Source organism: Eleutherodactylus coqui, chromosome 6 (genome assembly GCF_035609145.1).
Source record: "Eleutherodactylus coqui strain aEleCoq1 chromosome 6, aEleCoq1.hap1, whole genome shotgun sequence".
In the NCBI taxonomy this organism is placed as follows: Eukaryota; Metazoa; Chordata; class Amphibia; order Anura; family Eleutherodactylidae; genus Eleutherodactylus; species Eleutherodactylus coqui.
Genome location: NC_089842.1, coordinates 243,660,386 through 243,678,458, shown reverse-complemented (window position 1 = coordinate 243,678,458; position 18,073 = coordinate 243,660,386).

Here is an 18,073-nt window from a genome sequence, read left to right as displayed (position 1 = left end):
GTGAAATGGAAAAAAAGCCCAATCCTGCCATCTTTCGGAATCTTGTTTCTACGGTGTGCACGATGCGGCACACATGACCTGCTCGCTGTATCCTGCGGGCCGTGATGTCACTGTTAGACCACATTTATAGCTTTTCTTGCTGTACTACTTTTGAAAGATAAAACATTTTTTGGGAAAAAATTTTTCCTGCCGCCATCTTCGGACCGCCGTAACTTTTTATGTTTCCATCTTCATAGTTGTGTGAGCCTGTTTTTTGCGGGACGTCCTGCAGCTCCTATTGGTTCCTCTTCGGAGCACAGAAGTCCTTTGATCGCTTTTTATCACATTTTGTCTAGAGAAGCGGTGACCAAAAAAAGCGCAATTCTGACACGTTTTTTCCTGACCCCGTTCACCATGGATGGTTACTAATGCGTCACTTTGACAGATCGGATGCAGCGGTACCAAATCGATGTTAAAACGCATCGTACAAATATCGCAAGTTTGTGCGTTGCGATGCGAAAAAAAGGAGGTCCCATATGGAAACACGGGTAGAGAAAAAAAAATCGCAAAACGCAGAAAGATAGGACGCGCTGCGATTTTTTTTATCGCGACATCGCTTGACTGAAAACTTTGCAGATGGGAAGGAAACCATTGAAAATCATTGGTTTCATCATTCAGAGTTTTCACTCGCTCTCACATCGCGCCAATTTATGGCAGGTCTGAAAGCGCCCCGAAGCTGCGTACAGATAGAAAATACCTCTGTGCGAACGCGCCTTAAGCGTCCTTTCGCACGGAACTGAATTACGGCGCAGGACGCAGCCAAATTCCACACCAAAATCCGCAGGTCTAAGGGCTCCTTCGTAAATCCGCACATTTCAGCGCCGTGTATTTGCGCAGTGAAGGAGGCTGATTTAAGCGTGTCTGCGTATTGTACTGTAGCTTTTGCGCACGCAGGCTCTGTTCGTGCGACGCCCCCTTCCCTCCCCTCCCCTGACTTAAAAGGCTACTTAGCCTATTGAGGTCCAGATGTGTTCTTTCCCCCTCAGTTTTGCGCAGCGCATTGTGCGCCTTCCATAGACTTCAAGAATACACAGGAAAATAGTGCAGGTCTTATTTTTTTTTTTTTTTGCGCACAACTGCAAAGCGTGCAAAAAAAAGGCGTATGTGAAAGAACTCAGTGACATCATTGGGTTTTATGCTCTGCGTATTACAAAAATGTCCATCATTCGCCCTGACCGCGGATTTTGATGCGGAATTGCTGGCAGTACTTAAGCCATTTTCAATTCCGCACGTAACACGCGCCAAAATAGGACGCGCTGCGGTTACAGAAATCAATGGGCTTACAGCACCGCGCACCATGCATCCGTGGGCGACATACGCCCGTATTGTGGGAGTAGCCACAAGATTGTCATGCCAGGGTGAAAGCCGGGCTGTGGTTGGTTGCCGTAGGCAACGCGGACGGTAAATGACGCCTTTTATTAATGTTACTTCAAGCAAAATGGCGACTTTCCCACAACTACCAAAGTGCGATCCTATCACATCCGACCCGTCACATCTTACTGTCAGGATATGTCCATTAGCATATGTGCAAATACGGGGAACCGAGAATCCTCGCGTCTGCAGCGAACGTGTCTGAGAGAGTCCAGAAAATAGGAGGCGCCGCGATTTTTCAATGTCGACTGAGAGAAAAGTCGCCGTGCGTACAAACACATAGAAATTACGCAAGGAAGTGGTAAATATCGCCTTATGGCTCCTTTATTCCGGTGACATACAGTAACTGGCGCCATAACCATCATGGCGCCATCATCTGTATCCACCATCATCTTCTTCCGCATGTGGGCGCTGTACGACCTTTTGGCCTCTCTGTTTGGGCCCTCAGCCGCTTCCAACACAGGGAACAGTCGCCTCCTGCTGCCAGCCTCTCGGCTGCTCTCCAGTACGGGGATATGGGTTCTTGCGCTGCTCATCTTCACAGCGGCCTCCGCCACTTTAAGGCCCCCTGCACACTGCAGAATCCAGCTCTGTCAGCAGCGGCGTCGGACAGCTTTCATTGACTTTAACGGAAGCTGTCCATGCAGAATCCGTGGAAAAAGGGATCATGCTTCGATTTTTAATCCACTTGCGCAAACCGAGAGTAGAGGAAGAATCGATTTCCCATAGCATGCTCAATTTCCCATGGGCGCTATTTGCTGCGGATCCGCGGTGCGGACGGCCGCTGTGGAATCCGTAGCACATATCCGGCCGTGGGCAGGAGCCCTAGGAGCTCTCTGTAGTGCTGCATCATCCTATAGCTTTTCTAGAAGGTTCAGACTGATTCCCAAAAGGCGGGAGGAGAGTCGGCCTCCGCACACATCCCTGCTTGGGGCTGTCCTTTCACCGCAGTGATGCACCGCAGACTTCCAGGGGCAGAATCTCCTCTGCAGCACCCATCACCCCCTCACTTGCCGCATCACATGCAGCGAGCAAATATTTGCGTAGGCACGCCATGTTCACAAATGGCCTAATGAGGTCCCGCTGTGCGCTTTTCCCGGCAGGTCTCCGCAGCGTATTGCGCATTTGTTATGTATTGTGCACACATTTGCGCACCTCCTATAGACTTCTAGCAGGAGCCTAAGTGAGAATATACACAGGAAAATAGAGCAGATGCAACCGGCAGGGAGAGGGGACAGGGCAGCTAGTTATAGTATGGTTAAAAGATCCTATATCACGTCGTGACGCCACCGTTCTCACACACCGTTAGTCTCTACTGCGGAGTAATAACACAGAGACTTGTGTATAGTACCTCAGGTCATGTTTATGAAATGGGAAGAGGGGGGGATATCTAAAGAAGAATATAATGGGGTCTGCAGAAACTGTAGGGCAAGTGTCAGAAAAGCTAAAGCTAATAATGAATTGAGGCTTGTAAGAGAGGCCATAAGCCATAAAAAGGATTTGGGGGTCAAAAGCAAAAGAAAAGTCAGAGATGCTATTGGACGCTTACAAGATGAAAATGGTGAATTGGTTAAGAACGATGTTGGGAAGGACGAACTTTTAAATTCCTATTTTGTATCTGTTTTCTCTCAGAAAGTAGATGTAACATCAGCTGATCGTCCCTGTGCTATTGGGGGAATACAAGAATGCAGGCTATATATAAGCAGAGAGATGGTGAGGGAACACTTAGCTAACTTACATGAATCCAAGTCTCAAGGTCCAGATGAATTACATCCTAGGATACTAAAGGAAGCAGCAGAGGTAATTGCTGAACCACTCACCATAATCTGTGAAAATTCCTGGAGAACAGGAGAAGTCCCAGAAGATTGGAAAAGGGCAAATGTTGTCCCTATCTTCAAAAAAGGGAAGAAGGTTGATCCAGGAAAATACAGGCCTGTGAGCCTGACTTCTATACCGGGAAAGATCTTTGAGCACATTATTAAACAGCATGTATGCAAGTACTTGGATGAGAATGGAGTAATTAACCAGAGCCAGCATGGGTTTGTAACAAACAAGTCATGCCAGACTAATCTAATTTCCTTCCATGACAGAATCCCCGACTGGGTTGATCAGGGAAATGCAGTGGATATAGTATATCTTGGCTTTAGTAAAGCATTTGACAAAGTATCTCATACCATACTTATTGATGAAATGACCAAATCTGGGATTGACAAGGCAAATGTTAGGTGGATTCACAGCTGGCTGAGTGATCGTACTCAAAGAGGGGTCATAAATGGCTGCACATCCAAGTGGAAGAATGTATCAAGTGGGGAGCACAAGGCTCTGTCCTGGGCCCAGTGTTGGTCAACATTGTTATAAATTATCTGGAGGAGGGAATTGTGGGAAACTGATCAAATTTGCCGACGACACAAAGCTGGGAGGGATAGCTAACACTAGGGAAGAGAGAGAGGATTCAAAAAGATCTAGAAAAGCTTGCACAGTGGTCGGCGACCAACAGAATGGTATTTAACAAGGAGAAATGCAAAGTCCTACATCTGGGCAAGAAAAATGAAAAAAGCACATACAGAATGTGAGGAATTGGGCTAAGCAGCAGCACATGTGAAAAAGACTTGGGTATACTAATAGATCATAGACTGAACATGAGTCAACAATGTGATGCAGCAGCCAAAAAGGCAAACCCAATTCTGGGATGTATTAGGAGAAGCAGAGAGTCTAGATCACGTGAGGTCATTATCCCCTCTACTCTTCCTTAGTCAGACCTCATCTGAGAGAGTCCTGGATATTATATATATCCAGGAGGAGGTAAAAGGTAGGGGTCTTTCCATATACACTCTGGCAGACAACTATTGAAGGCGGCTTAGCCTAGATGCACTCCGCACAACATCCGCGTGGGCGTCACAATCACGTACCTCTGTGTGGTAATCCTAACGGCGGACAGCGCTGTATCTATACCTGAAGGACGACGTACAGCGAATGATCTCCCAGATTTGTGAACCTGCATCTGTCATGTGATTGCTCACAATTGCGCACACCTCTGTGAGCGAGGTAGATTCCTGCACGTATCGGTGCACACCACTGTACTCTTCACACGTGCGCACAGCACCACCGCCGTGATTTAGAGGGATTTTCAGCCTAATGAGCTCCCAGTGTGTTCTGTTTTTCACGGAATTGCGCAACGCATCACATATTTACGCACCACCATAGACTTCAATGGGGGCCTTTACTGCGCAATATGCAGAAAGATAGAACAGGACCTATCTCTGTGCGCACGCAAAAAACGTTCGTAAGAACGAACCTAATAGGACATAATAGGACATCGCGGCCGAATATGTGACATGCGGCCAGAAAAGATAGGTCTTACCGTATCTTTCGGTCGCGATCAACTGGCGGCTCCCATAGGGGGGAGCTGCCGGCAAAGGGTGCGGGAGGGAGTTTATCAGCGGCTAGCGCTACTAAACATGTCTACTGAACCAGTACTTCAGATTTATGCTGGCTGAAGGGATTGCGCGCTGTGGCGTATATATACGCCGCGCTGCCAGGGGAATTGATGAGAAAACGGGCGAGAGGGATATGGGTGGTGAATCCCGCCCCCATATCGCGTTCCGCACCAAGTGAAATCACCATGGACGCCAGGCGTATATATGGATGCTCATGGCACAGCAGCCTCACATCACTTCGGGGTGCAGGGAGGTTCCGGCGCGGCAGAGGACCGCAGAGCTTCTCCCATGGCAAACAATGGGCGCTGTGATGCGAGAGCGCGCGAGAAAACAGGACAGGCCGCCATTGGGTTCTGACTCTGTTCACAAGAAAGGGGTGCATATATGTGTGAGATCTGTGCATCTCGCTGTGCACCCCAGGGGTGATCAGTGAGACCCCCCTATCACCGGACACACATGGGGCCGGTAGTCCCTGCCGTACACACTGTAGGGGATCACCACTGACTGATGCAATGGCTTCTGGGATACCTCAGCTGCTGCAGAACATCATAATTAACTTCTCAGCTGCTGCAGAACCTCATCATATACATCTCAGGTGCTGCAGAACATCATAATATACACCTCAGCTGCTGCAGAACATCATAATATACACCTCAGCTGCTGCAGAACGTCATCATATGTATCTCAGCTGCTGCAGAACATCATCATATACATCGCAGGTGCTGCAGAACCTCATAATATACACCTCAGCTGCTGCAGAACGTCATCATATATATCTCAGCTGCTGCAGAATATCATAATATACACCTCAGCTGCTGCTGAACATCATCATATACATCTCAGCTGCTGCAGAACATCATAATATACACCTCAGCTGCTGCAGAACATCATCATATACATCTCAGCTGCTGCTTAACATCAAAATACACACCTTAGCTGCTGCAGTACGTCAACATAAACTCCTCGGCTGCTACAGAACATCATAATATACACCTCAGCTGCTGCAGAACGTCATCATATATATCTCAGCTGCTGCAGAATATCATAATATACATCTCAGCTGCTGCAGAACCCCATATTATACATCTCAGCTGCGGCAGAACGTCATTATATACAACTAACCAGCTGCAGAACATCATAATATACATCTCCGCTGATGCAGAACATCATAATATGCACCTCAGCTGCTGCAGAACTTCATCATATACATTTCAGCTGCTGCAGAACATCATAATTAACTTCTCAGCTGATGCAAAACGTCATCATATACATCTCAGGTGCTGCAGAACATTATAACACACGTCAACTGCTGCAGAACATCATAATATACACCTCAGCTGCCTCAGAACATCATAATATGCATCTCAGCTGCCTCAGAACACTATAACACTGACCTCAGCTGCAGAAGAACATCATAATATACACATTTCAGCGGCTGCAAAACCTCATAATATGCATCTCAGCTGCCTCAGAACACTATAACACCGACCTCAGCTGCTGCAGAACATCATAATATACATCTCAGCTGCTGCAGAACATCATAATGTACGTCTCGGCTGCTGCAGAACATCATAATTTACGTCTTGGCTGCTGCAGAACCTCATAATATACATCTCAGCTGCTGCAGAACATCATAATGTACGTCTCGGCTGCTGCAGAACCTCATAATTTACACCTCAGCTGCTGCAGAAAGTCATCATATACATCTCAGCTGCTGCAGAACCTAATAATTTACATCTCAGCTGCTGCAGAACATCCTAATATACACCACAGTTGCTGCAGATCATCATCATATACATCTCAGCTGCTGCTGAACATCATAATATACACCTCAGATGCTGCAGAACCTCATCATATATATCTCAGCTGCTGCAGAACATCATAATATACATCTCCGCCGATACAGAACATCATAATGTACATCTCAGCTGGTGCTAAACATCATAATATACACCTCAGCTGCTGCAGAACCCTATAATATACATCTCAGCTGCTGCAGAACCTCATAATATACACCTCAACTGCTGCAGAACCTCATAAAACACACCTCAGCTGCTGCAGAACCTCATAATACACACCTCGGCTGCTGCTGAACATCATAATACACACCTCGGCTGCTGCAGAAAGTCATCATATACACACCCCCTCCTGCAGAACATCATAATGTACATCTCAGCTGCTGCCAAACATCATCATGTACATCTCAGCTGCTGCAGAACATCATAATTGACTTCTCAGCTGCTGCAAAACATCATCATATACACCTCAGGTGCTGCAGAACCTCATAATATACATGTCAGCTGCTGCAGAACCTCATAATATAAATCTCAGCTGCTCCAGAACCTGATAATATACACCTCAGCTGCTGCAGAACATCATAATATACATTTCCGCTGATGCAGAACATCATAATGTACATCTCAGCTGCGGCAGAACATCACAATGTACATCTCAGCTGCTGCAGAACATCATAATATACACCTCAGCTGCTGCTAAGCATCATCATATACATCACAGCTGCTGCAGAACCTCATAATATACATCTCAGCTGCTGCAGAACCTCATATTATACACCTCAGCTGCTGCTGAACATCATCATATACATCACAGCTGCTGCATAACCTCATAATATACACCTCAGCTGCTGCAGAACATCATCATATACATCACAGCTTCTGCAGAACCTCATAATATAATAATAATCTTTATTTGTATAGCGCCAACCTATTCCGTAGCGCTTAATATACACCTCAGCTGCTGCAGAACCTCATAATATACACACTGGCTGCTGCACAACATCATAATACACACGTCAGCTGCTGCAGAACGTCATCATATACATCTCAGCTGCTGCAGAACATCATAAAATACACCTCAGCTGCTGCAGAACATCATAATATACACCTCAGCTGCTGCTGAACATCATCATATACATCTCAGCTGCTCCAGAAACCCATAATATACACCTCAGCTGCTGCTGAACATCATCATATGCATCTCAGCTGCTGTAGAGCCTTATAATATACATCTCAGCTGCTGCAGAACGTCATCATATACACCTCAGCTGCTTCAGAACATCATAATATACACCTCAGCTGCTGCAGAACGTCATAATATACACCTCTGCTGCTGCAGAACATCAAAATATAAACCTCAGCTGCCTCAGAACACTATAATACACACCTCAGCTGCTGCAGAACCTCATAATATACACCTCAGATGCTGCAGAACCTCATAATATACACATCTCTGCTGCTGCAGAACCTCATAATATACACCTCCGCTACTGCAGAACATCATAATGTTCATCTCAGCTGCTGCAGAACAACAAAATATACATCTCAGCTGCTGCAGAACAACATAATATACATCTCAGCTGCTGCAGAACATCATAATGTTAATCTCAGCTGCTGCAGAACAACATCATATACATCTCAGCTGCTGCAGAACATAATATACATCTAAACTGCTGCGGAACCTCATAATATACATCTCAGCTGCTGCAGAGCATCATAATATACACCTCAGCTGCTGCAGAACATCATCATAAACATCTCAGCTGCTGCAGAATATCATAATATACACCTCAGCTGCTGCAGAACCTCATCATATACATCTCAGCTGCTGCAGAACATCATAATATACACCTCAGCTGCTGCAGAACATCATCATATACATCTCAGCTGCTGCAGAACCTCATAATATAATAATAATAATCTTTATTTGTATAGCGCCAACCTATTCCGCAGCGCTTAATATACACCTCAGCTGCTGCAGAACATCATAATATACACCTTGGCTGCTTAAGAACATCATAATACACATCTCAGCTGCTGCAGAACGTCATCATATACACCTCAGCTGCTGCAGAACGTCATAATATACACCTCAGCTGCTGCAGAACGTCATCATATACACCTCAGCTGCTGCAGAACGTCATAATATACACATCTCCACTGCTGCAGAACCTCATAATATACACCTCAGCTGCTGCAGAACATAATCATATACATCTCAGCTGCTGCAGAACATAATATACATCTAAGCTGCTGCAGAACCTCATAATATACATCTCCGCTGTTGCAGAACCTCATAATATACACCTCAGCTGCTGCAGAACATCATAATGTTCATCTCAGCTGCTGCAGAACCTCATAATATACACCTCAGCTGCTGCAGAACATCATAATGTTCATCTTAGCTGCTGCAGAACAACATAATATACATCTCAGCTGCTGCAGAACGTCATCATATACATCTCAGCTGCTGCAGAGCATAATATACATCTAAGCTGCTCCGGAACCTCATAATATACACCTCAGCTGCTGCAGAACCTCATAATATACATCTAAGCTGCTCCGGAACCTCATAATATACACCTCAGCTGCTGCAGAACCTCATAATATACACCTCAGCTGCCGTATTTGTTACATAAACAACTGGGGTTTCCTATCACTAAATATCGTACCTCCTTTCTCTCTAAAAAGAGGTTCTGCGGCAGCTGAGGAGCAGTTATGTACCACAATGCTGCCAATGTATTACTACGGGTGACCTGGTGAGGGCGCTCTGCACAACCAATCACAGAATAGCTGTCACTCTGCCAACACAGCTCAGGGAATGATAGCCGGGCTGGGATTGGTTGCTATGGGCAACAAGTATTGGAGGGGCTATGGGGACCTGTCACCTCCAGCAGTGCATTATGGGTAGTGGAGACCCCAACCTCTGCGGTACAACTATAGTGGGACAGGCCACGCCCTTTATGCTAAGCCACACCCTCTGTATCCCAGAGAGCCCCTCCCAGTAAAGCGCTGCTCATATAACGGCGTGGACCTGCGTATGGCAGCGGCTTTTACCTGCGCATGTCCGTGTTTCTCACGCACGCCGTCACCCACAGGCGTCCTGGTTTCAGCGACGCTGCGTAGAAACGCCGCACGTCTTGTATATGTACAGCGCTAGTACGCACCCATACGGGACAATAGGCCGGACCGCGTGTAACACGCAGTGCGATACAACATGCTGCGTGCAACAGCGAATGCCAAAGTATCCGAGGCGCCGCGATGTACCGCGCATTAAACATTTGTACATGTGATCCGCAATTCAAATACGCCCGTGTGAGCCTGGCCTGATAGTGACCGAATCTGGGACTGTCCCGCCAAATCAGGGGGGGATGGGATGCGGTAAACTAGCAACCGGATGATCGCATCGCCGCGTCCGCTGGAGGGACGAGGAGAAAGGGAAATAAGAAAAAAAATCCCCTCCAAACCAGCACATATTAGGTGTCGCCGCGTGCGTAACGACCTGCGCTACAAGTGTATCCTGTCTGTTATTCCGCACGCGGAACGGTGAAACGAAAAAATGGCAGAATTTCTGTTTACCCGCCTGCCAAAAAATACAATAAATGATCAAAAAGTCGTCCGTAGCCTAAAATGGTACCAATGAAAACGACTCTTCCCGCAATAACCAAGACCTCACGGAGAAATGAGATTATCGCGTGGGTTTTGTATCGATGTGATGCGCTCAAAAGTCGCGCAAATATGAAATCTATTTTTTTTTCCCGGATTTATTGACAGTAGTGATATCTTTCTCCTCGCTGCGTGGCAGACAAAGCGCAGCACCAAAGTTCAAAGGCATCAACCCATTTCTACAAGAATCACCCCAAAGCAGGACCTGCAGCGCCTTCTATTTCTAGCATCAGTCCGAGAGAAAAACTGCTGATGATATTTTAATGTGTGAGTTTCGCCCATACGGCAATCAGAAGGAACTCGGGCATGAAGCTCGCCCGTGTGAAGGCACCCCGCTGCATGCCAGGCTGTAGCGCCTGTGCTTACACCTACTCTATGCAGAGAGTTCAGTGACTGGAGTTTTGCTGGAGGGTCAGGTAACTTTAACACTTTTTTGGAAGCCCCCCCAAGCAATCCAACAGGATTGCCACATATGGACTATATGATGAGCGCTACATTAACTACTTGGGGTCTGACCCACTAGTAGTGATGGCGGGCATGGCAGCAGTCTCAGACTTTGCAGCCCTTCTGTAGGAGCACTCAGTAGACCAACAAGTCTGGATCTGGTAGTGGTGGAGGAGATCCTTATAGGCCACAGATTGTCTAGGAAGCTTCTCAAGAGCGTTAGCCAATTTGCAGGTGGACACTGACTTTGCAAGTGACTAAGCTTTTAAGAAAGGCCCATCAGTAGTAATGGTGGACATGGCAGAGGTCTCAGACCACCAAGTCTGGAACTGGTCGTGGTGGTAGAGATCTGTGTAGGCCACAAGCCCTAGGTCCATACTCCTGATAGTCTAGGAAGCTTCTCAAGAGCATTGCCAATTTCCAGGTGAACACTGACCTTGGAAGTGACTGAGGTTTTAAGAATGACCCAGCAGTAGTAATGGTGGAAATGGCAGCGGTCCCAGACCACCAAGTCTGGATCTGGTAGTGGAGATCTGTGTAGACCACGAGCCCCGGGCCCAGTCTGCTGATAGTCTAGGGAACTTCTCAAGAGCGTCAGCCAATTATCAGGTGGACACTGACTTTGGAAGTGACTGAGCTTTTAAGAAAGGCCCAACAGTAGTAATGGTGGACATGGCAGGGGTCTCAGATCACCAAGTCTGGATCTGGTAGTGGTGGTAGAGAACTATGTAGGCCACAAGCCCTGGGCCCAGTCTCCTGATAGTCTAGGAAGCTTCTCAAGAGTGTTGGACAATTTTCAGGTGGATACAGACTTTGGAAGTGACTGAGCTTTTAAGAATGACCCAGTTCTAATGGCCAGACCTTCTATCTAGGAGAGACATTCTCATGCCTGTGGCCAGGTAGTGTTTTAGGAGTTACTAGAAGCAATTCCTTCACATGTTCTCTCTAATAACTGCAGAGGTGGAACGTTCCTTCAAAGCAGCAATTTAATTCTAGCAGTGTCTTGAGGGATGTCTTCTTTCCTTTTGAGTTTCCTTGATTATATCCAAGACTTCACATACAGATTAATTTCAGCCTATTCAGTTCCACAAACTCCTGCTGACACAGAAGAGAATGGAGGAAGCAGAGCCGAGCGGCACAAGCGAGGGGTCAGATCTGGCAGGAGGCAGAGCTGCCATCGGGGAGAGATGAATGGCTTTTACTGCTGCACAGCAGAGCATAAGCCCAGAGGGTGCAATGCAGCCTGACACTGCCCAGCTTGCTTACCCAGGATTCCATGCCAGGTCCACTCCCTTGACTCAGCTATTCGCCAAGTATTTTAACAATCCCTTGCAAAGAGAAGCTCTTGCGAAGCCTTATGGGAGTCTGGTCATCCTATTTCCAACACATGCACTTTGCTTGGCCCATGCATTTTGCTTGCGGTGGCTGGGGTGCGGCTCGGATACATCAAGAACGCAGTACAGTAGGTTGAGAGGTCACTCCTGCGCCAGCCCATGCATTTGCAAGTGACTCAGTAATGCATTTGGGCTAATTGTTTTAGGAGAAAGCTATTCATTGCAGCATCCTGGAATGGTTCCCTGCTTTACTCCAGACTTCTGCCAACTCCTTCACTCACTTCTAGGTCCGCAGCAAGGATACCTTCAATCCTGTTACTGCATAAACAAGTCATTAATGGGAGGACTGGCCGCAACATATAGGCGGCAGGTAGAGATATCGGAATAGGCACAGTGCCGCCACGCCACGTAGATTCCCTTACGTGTCACTGGGTGTATTCTAAAGTGCCACCTCTCCACAAGCCCACCTCCTGGAGAAGACCATCCAAGATCTAGACCACATTTGATGGATTTTCAATTTCAGGGAAGCACAACGTGTCCCGGGGCCACAGTGTCACAGTGAACCAATCCCAAGGGGCACAATAAAAGTTGAAGGGGTCTTCGAGCAAATACTTTTGATGATCCATGCTCAGTATAAGTCATCAATAGTTGATCGCCTCGGGTACAGCTGATCGAGTGCCAGCTGTCAGCGCCACAATAGACAGGGACACGCGGTGGAAGCAGTTAGCTCCGACCCCTATGTAGCGCTTGTAATTGCAAAAGAGCTAACTGCTTCTGCGCCACTGTCCCGTCTATTGTGGTGCTGACAGTGGCAGACCCCAGATGATCAACCCTTGATGACCTAACCTGAGGACCTAACATGGAGATCAGGAGTATTTGCCAGGAAAACCCCTTCAAAGGGGTATTCCCATCTGAGACATTCATGGCTTATAAGTATAAGCCATACATGTGTGATATGTGGCGGTTCCAATTCCAGGAACTGAGGTATCGGGAGAATTGGGGTCCCCTTCTTCCCAGTTCACACTCCAAGGAGGAAGAAACCAGTGCAGTTCATATAAGTTGCTGAAACCGCCCAGAGTTTCTCTACTCCCATAGGAATAGCCTCATACATGCATAGACACCTCCCTACCACATCTGCTCCTTTCAGGGGTGCTACATGGGATTGTAAGGCCCCCAATCTGCTGAAACATAGGGATATTAGAGGTGGTAACACAGTAGTCCACCATTAGTACTTCGTCATATTAGTGCTGTAGTCTGGATGTTCTCACACCCAAACAGGCAGAAGGCATTAAAGTGCAACATCCTATATTGTTAATTCTCCATTCACCACCCATAAACCTGTTCCCCCCCCCCCTCCCTTTCATCCAATAGTGGCAGCCATTGGTTCTCACAATGAGACCCTGTGTGGGGGGCGGACGCTCTCTTACAACCCCTAACATTCCTGGTTACATTCAAGACACTAAAGATCTACAATGAGAGACAACTACAATGTTTTTTGTCAGTGTACTGAGGCCAGTATGGAAGCAAACTTCTCCCCATCCATCGCCATAATTCTTCTGGCTTGGTGGGAACGACGCTTCCGTTTTTGCAACAACATTCCCTTTGATGCAGTTCTCGTCTAGTACGATCGCTACATAGATGACGTCTCATTCATTTGGTCTGGTGTTTCACGCTTCATCATGTCACCCTACCAAAGATGTTTCAGCAGCAAACTCTGCAGTCTTCGGGACAAGTTGCCAGGATGGTCTGGGCCGAATGGAGAAGAAAAATAAAGAGCATCACCATATTAAATACTCACTCTGCCTGCATCTCTTACTATTAAAAGGTGTTTACATCTCTTTCATTAGCTAGTAAGGTAGTTGTTAATTGATATCCATCAGTGCACACCCATTGCCAACTGTAAAGAGTCATGCTTGGTGCACAACTTCGCGGACACAGCACAGCTATGGGGCACCTGGTGAAAGCTCCCTGGACTCCCCGTTCCATTACCTTTCAGCTCCATAATGTAGTTTTGGGGCTCAAAGAGGATGACCGCCTCCCTGTAATGAAGCTTGTTCAGCACAGAAGAAGGATGGAAGGAATCTATTGGTGTGATTGACTGCCGGAAAGACCTAGAAGTGGGAGGGGCCAAGCAGATAACATCATGAGAGCTGATATGGCTTTAGTTACTGCATATAAGGAACCAGGGACATAGATTACAGTAGTTTTCCGTATCACCAGTCCCAGATATACTGCACATATGGGTTTCTATGGCAGCCAAGGATCTGACAAAGCCTAATGGAGCGCTGGTCAGTATAACATTGACAAGTAAGAATACTAAGTAGCTGAAAGCATTATTTTCTTCCTTGGGTCTTTGCAGCTGGCTACTTTGTCTAATACAATTTGACCCTGTGGCGCTTTGCAGCCTTATGACTAATGAGCAGGTTCATTATGGAGGCCCTCTAGGTAATGGGGTTGTCTACTTTAGATAGATCCCATTTTCCTATAGCAGGACCACCTTCCAACTCCAGAAAACAATACAAGGAGCTACCAGAGGGGTCAACATGCCATAATAGGGCACATAAATGGGGATTCTATCAGTCCGGGGGCTCTTTAATCATCACCCACAAAGAAAAACTTTGGCGCATACGTATTATGCACCAGATTTTTGGAGCACCAAAGTGTCTATTTTGGTGCACATCAAGTTTGTGGCTTCAGGAAGATTTGCCTTAATGAGGAGGCATTCACATAGCGTTATAGCCGGCGTCACAGAGTTCTATCCAGATGGAACCATAAAGTTTAATTAGTACAAAGGATGCAAAGCTTGGCTCTCCATCTGAGCCGACTCTACTCCCTTCCAACATTTGTGCAAGGTCTAATGGTCTAGTCAGCTATGCTAGTCTGTCCACCCAGGAAGGAAGGGAAACTTGCTCTCATTTTGGTAATGAAAGCCTATGGTCCCATCCGGGGTTCCATCTGGATGTCATTTTTGGTGTTCTAGCCAGAATCCCAGGATGGAGGCTAGAATGATATGTCAATTTAGCCTAACAAGGCCATCTGAGACCCATAGGTGGTACTAATTAGTCTATGACAATGACCAGTAACATTTTCGTAATCCCATTAAAAACATTCCCAGTTCAGCCAATCTGATGGTCACATGTCCGCGTTGTCAAATATTCCGAACGTCTGCTGATGTCACTTACACGGCCTAGGAGCCTTTGTGGCTCAATGTGTAGACATAAGTCACCATCATTGGTGGTGGATTGCAGATTCTATTCCTCCTGGGCGCCTGCACATATGTGGTCTACTGCCAGTGATGGTACGTGTACCCCGAGCGACGATGGCTCCTAGGTTGTGCGCATTGCATCAGCAGAGGTTTGACATTTTTGACAACTATTACACCGACCAGTGGGTCAGCCAAATGGGGTATCTTTTTAATAGTATGTTACCAAAATGTTACTGGTCACTGAAATAGTAGAATTAGAGGGACATTCTAGGCTTTCACTAATGATGGCATATCCACAGGAAAGGTCGTGTAAATAGTTGATTGGCGTGGTCCACTGCTGGGGATCTCCACCGATCAGGTGACCTCTGCGGGCAATGCTTTCTATTACGCCTTTGGCGCTGACTGCAGTGAACAGCTGGAAGTGTGATAGTAGGCAACAGTCCCATTGAGTTGAATGGGAGTCAAGCTGTCTATTACATTTCTGGCCCTGACCACTGATGATGACGTCTCGTCCCTAAGCATAGGTCATCAATAGTAAATGACCCGGAATATCCCTTTAATACCATACGGGTTTTGGACAATCCCTTTAAAATACTGTACTGTTTCTACTGAATATAGTAGTAAAACTAGTTCTTTTTAGTATGTTTATTAATGACCTGGTAGAAGGATTGTGCCGTAAAATATCAATATTTGCAGCTGACACAAAACTGTAAAGAGATGAACACAAGAGAGGACAGAATACGGGTACATATAGACCTGTATATGGTTACATATAGACCTGGATGAGTTGGGGGCAGAAAATTGGCAATGAGGTGTAACACTGATAAATGTAAGGTTCTCCACAAAGCAATGGGCTGCCGGCAATTCATGAATACTTGAATGGGCAAGTTCTGCCTCTGATTGGCTGAGCACTGTGACCAATCAGAGGCAGCTCTCAGCTGTCATTCAATAGCTGAGAGCTGCCTCTGATTGGTTACAGTGCCCAGCCAATCAGAGGCAGCCCATTCAGCAGGCGGGGATTTTAACCCTTTCCAATCCACTGTCTGACGTCTAAAGACATTCTGATTGAAGGCTGTGCAGTTCCGACGTCGGAAGATGTCCAGCAGGGTATTCTTACTGTAGCTTACTGGCCGCTCTGTTCTTGGGGGGCCTCTCCAGTATGTCCGATACCACAGTATTGGCTCTAGCCAGCAGATGGCGCCATTGTATAATGGCAGAAAGAGAAAGCCACCTAGGAAACCCTGAATCCAAAATTGGATTGCAAAGGGTTAAATCCCCGCCTGCTGAATACTCATCAGAGCAGTGCAGGAGAAGAGCCGGCTGGATGCGGCTGAGACCCGGCAGCTGCAGAGAGGTGAGTACACTTTTTTTTTTTTTTTTTACACGTTTTTAGATTGATTTCCAGGGAAGGGCTTATATTTGAAGCCCTTCCCTGAAAATCACTGCAGCCTCGCCGGCAGCCCATTGCTTTCAATGGAGACGGCTGTATTGCCGGCTCCATTGAATTTAATGGGAGAACATTGCAGCTCCTCTGCCTCAGCTGTCACAGCCGCAGCAGGGGATAGCAAGAAACACCTGTGTGACTGAGCCCTTTCAAGCAGATAAATGCTGCTAGCAGCGTTTTTTCCACCGTGCACCCAGTTAGGTCACGCGAATTTTTGAACGCATCAGTTATGCGTTCAAAAATTCGTTCGGCAAAACGCCCGTGTGACTGAGCCCTAAATAGGAAACCACTGGGGACACCGACATGGAGAAGGACTTTACTGTAGTTAACTGTAAGCTGAACTGGAGCAACCAGTGTCAGGCAGCTGCTGCCAAGGCAAATAGGATCATGGGGGCATCAGAAGAGGTCTAGGGGCGCATGACGAGAACATTGTCCTTCCTCTTTACAAGTCACTGGTGAGACCACACATGGGATATTGGGGACAGTTTTGGGCACCGGTACTCAAGAAGGGCATATCAGAGCTTGAGCGGGTACAAAGGGGGCAACTAAAGTAAAAAATGGAATAGGGGGACTACAATACCCAAAGACAGCAAAAAAGGATCCAGCATTCATAAAATCAGGCTTTTATTGAGACATATTAATATCCCAACAGGAAGGACAAACAATGGCGCGACAATCTGATGCGTTGTCAGATCTCCAATTTTCATGAATTCTCCATTCACCACCCATAAAACTGTCCCCCCCCCCCTCTCATCCAATAGTCGCAGCCATTGGTTCTCACAATGAGACCCTGTGTGGGGGGCGGACGCTCTCTTACAACCTCTTGTCCCCAACATTCCTGGTTACACTCGAGACTGTAAAGAACTTCTGAGACAATGACCATGTTTTGCTGGCAGCCCGGCTGTATGTGGGTAACGGCTGATGTGATCTCCACTGCCTGTTCTACCCAATCCTGTTCCCCTTCCATTTTGACTGATTTCCTTAAAATATTCAGCGATTTTTATAAAGCAGATTGCAAGGCCTGAAGAAGAAGCAGGATCTGGGATTGACCTTTAGTGTAGCCAGACAGCTGACTCAATATGGACTTAGTCTTAGAAATGTATTAGCAAATAGAACTTTTTATTATCGGTTTTCCTTTATTTGATCCTCTGTACATTTGGCTGAGTTTAGAAGGACTTATAGATTAGTATTGATGATCTTAGCGCATGACCAAAAGACCGACGTCACTGCACGAGCTACGAGGCATAACAGCTATGCATATGTTCAATCAGGTGACTTTTTTGTCACCTGACTTCTTAAAGGACTATAAATTCCTTGGCTGTTTGACAAATAAACAG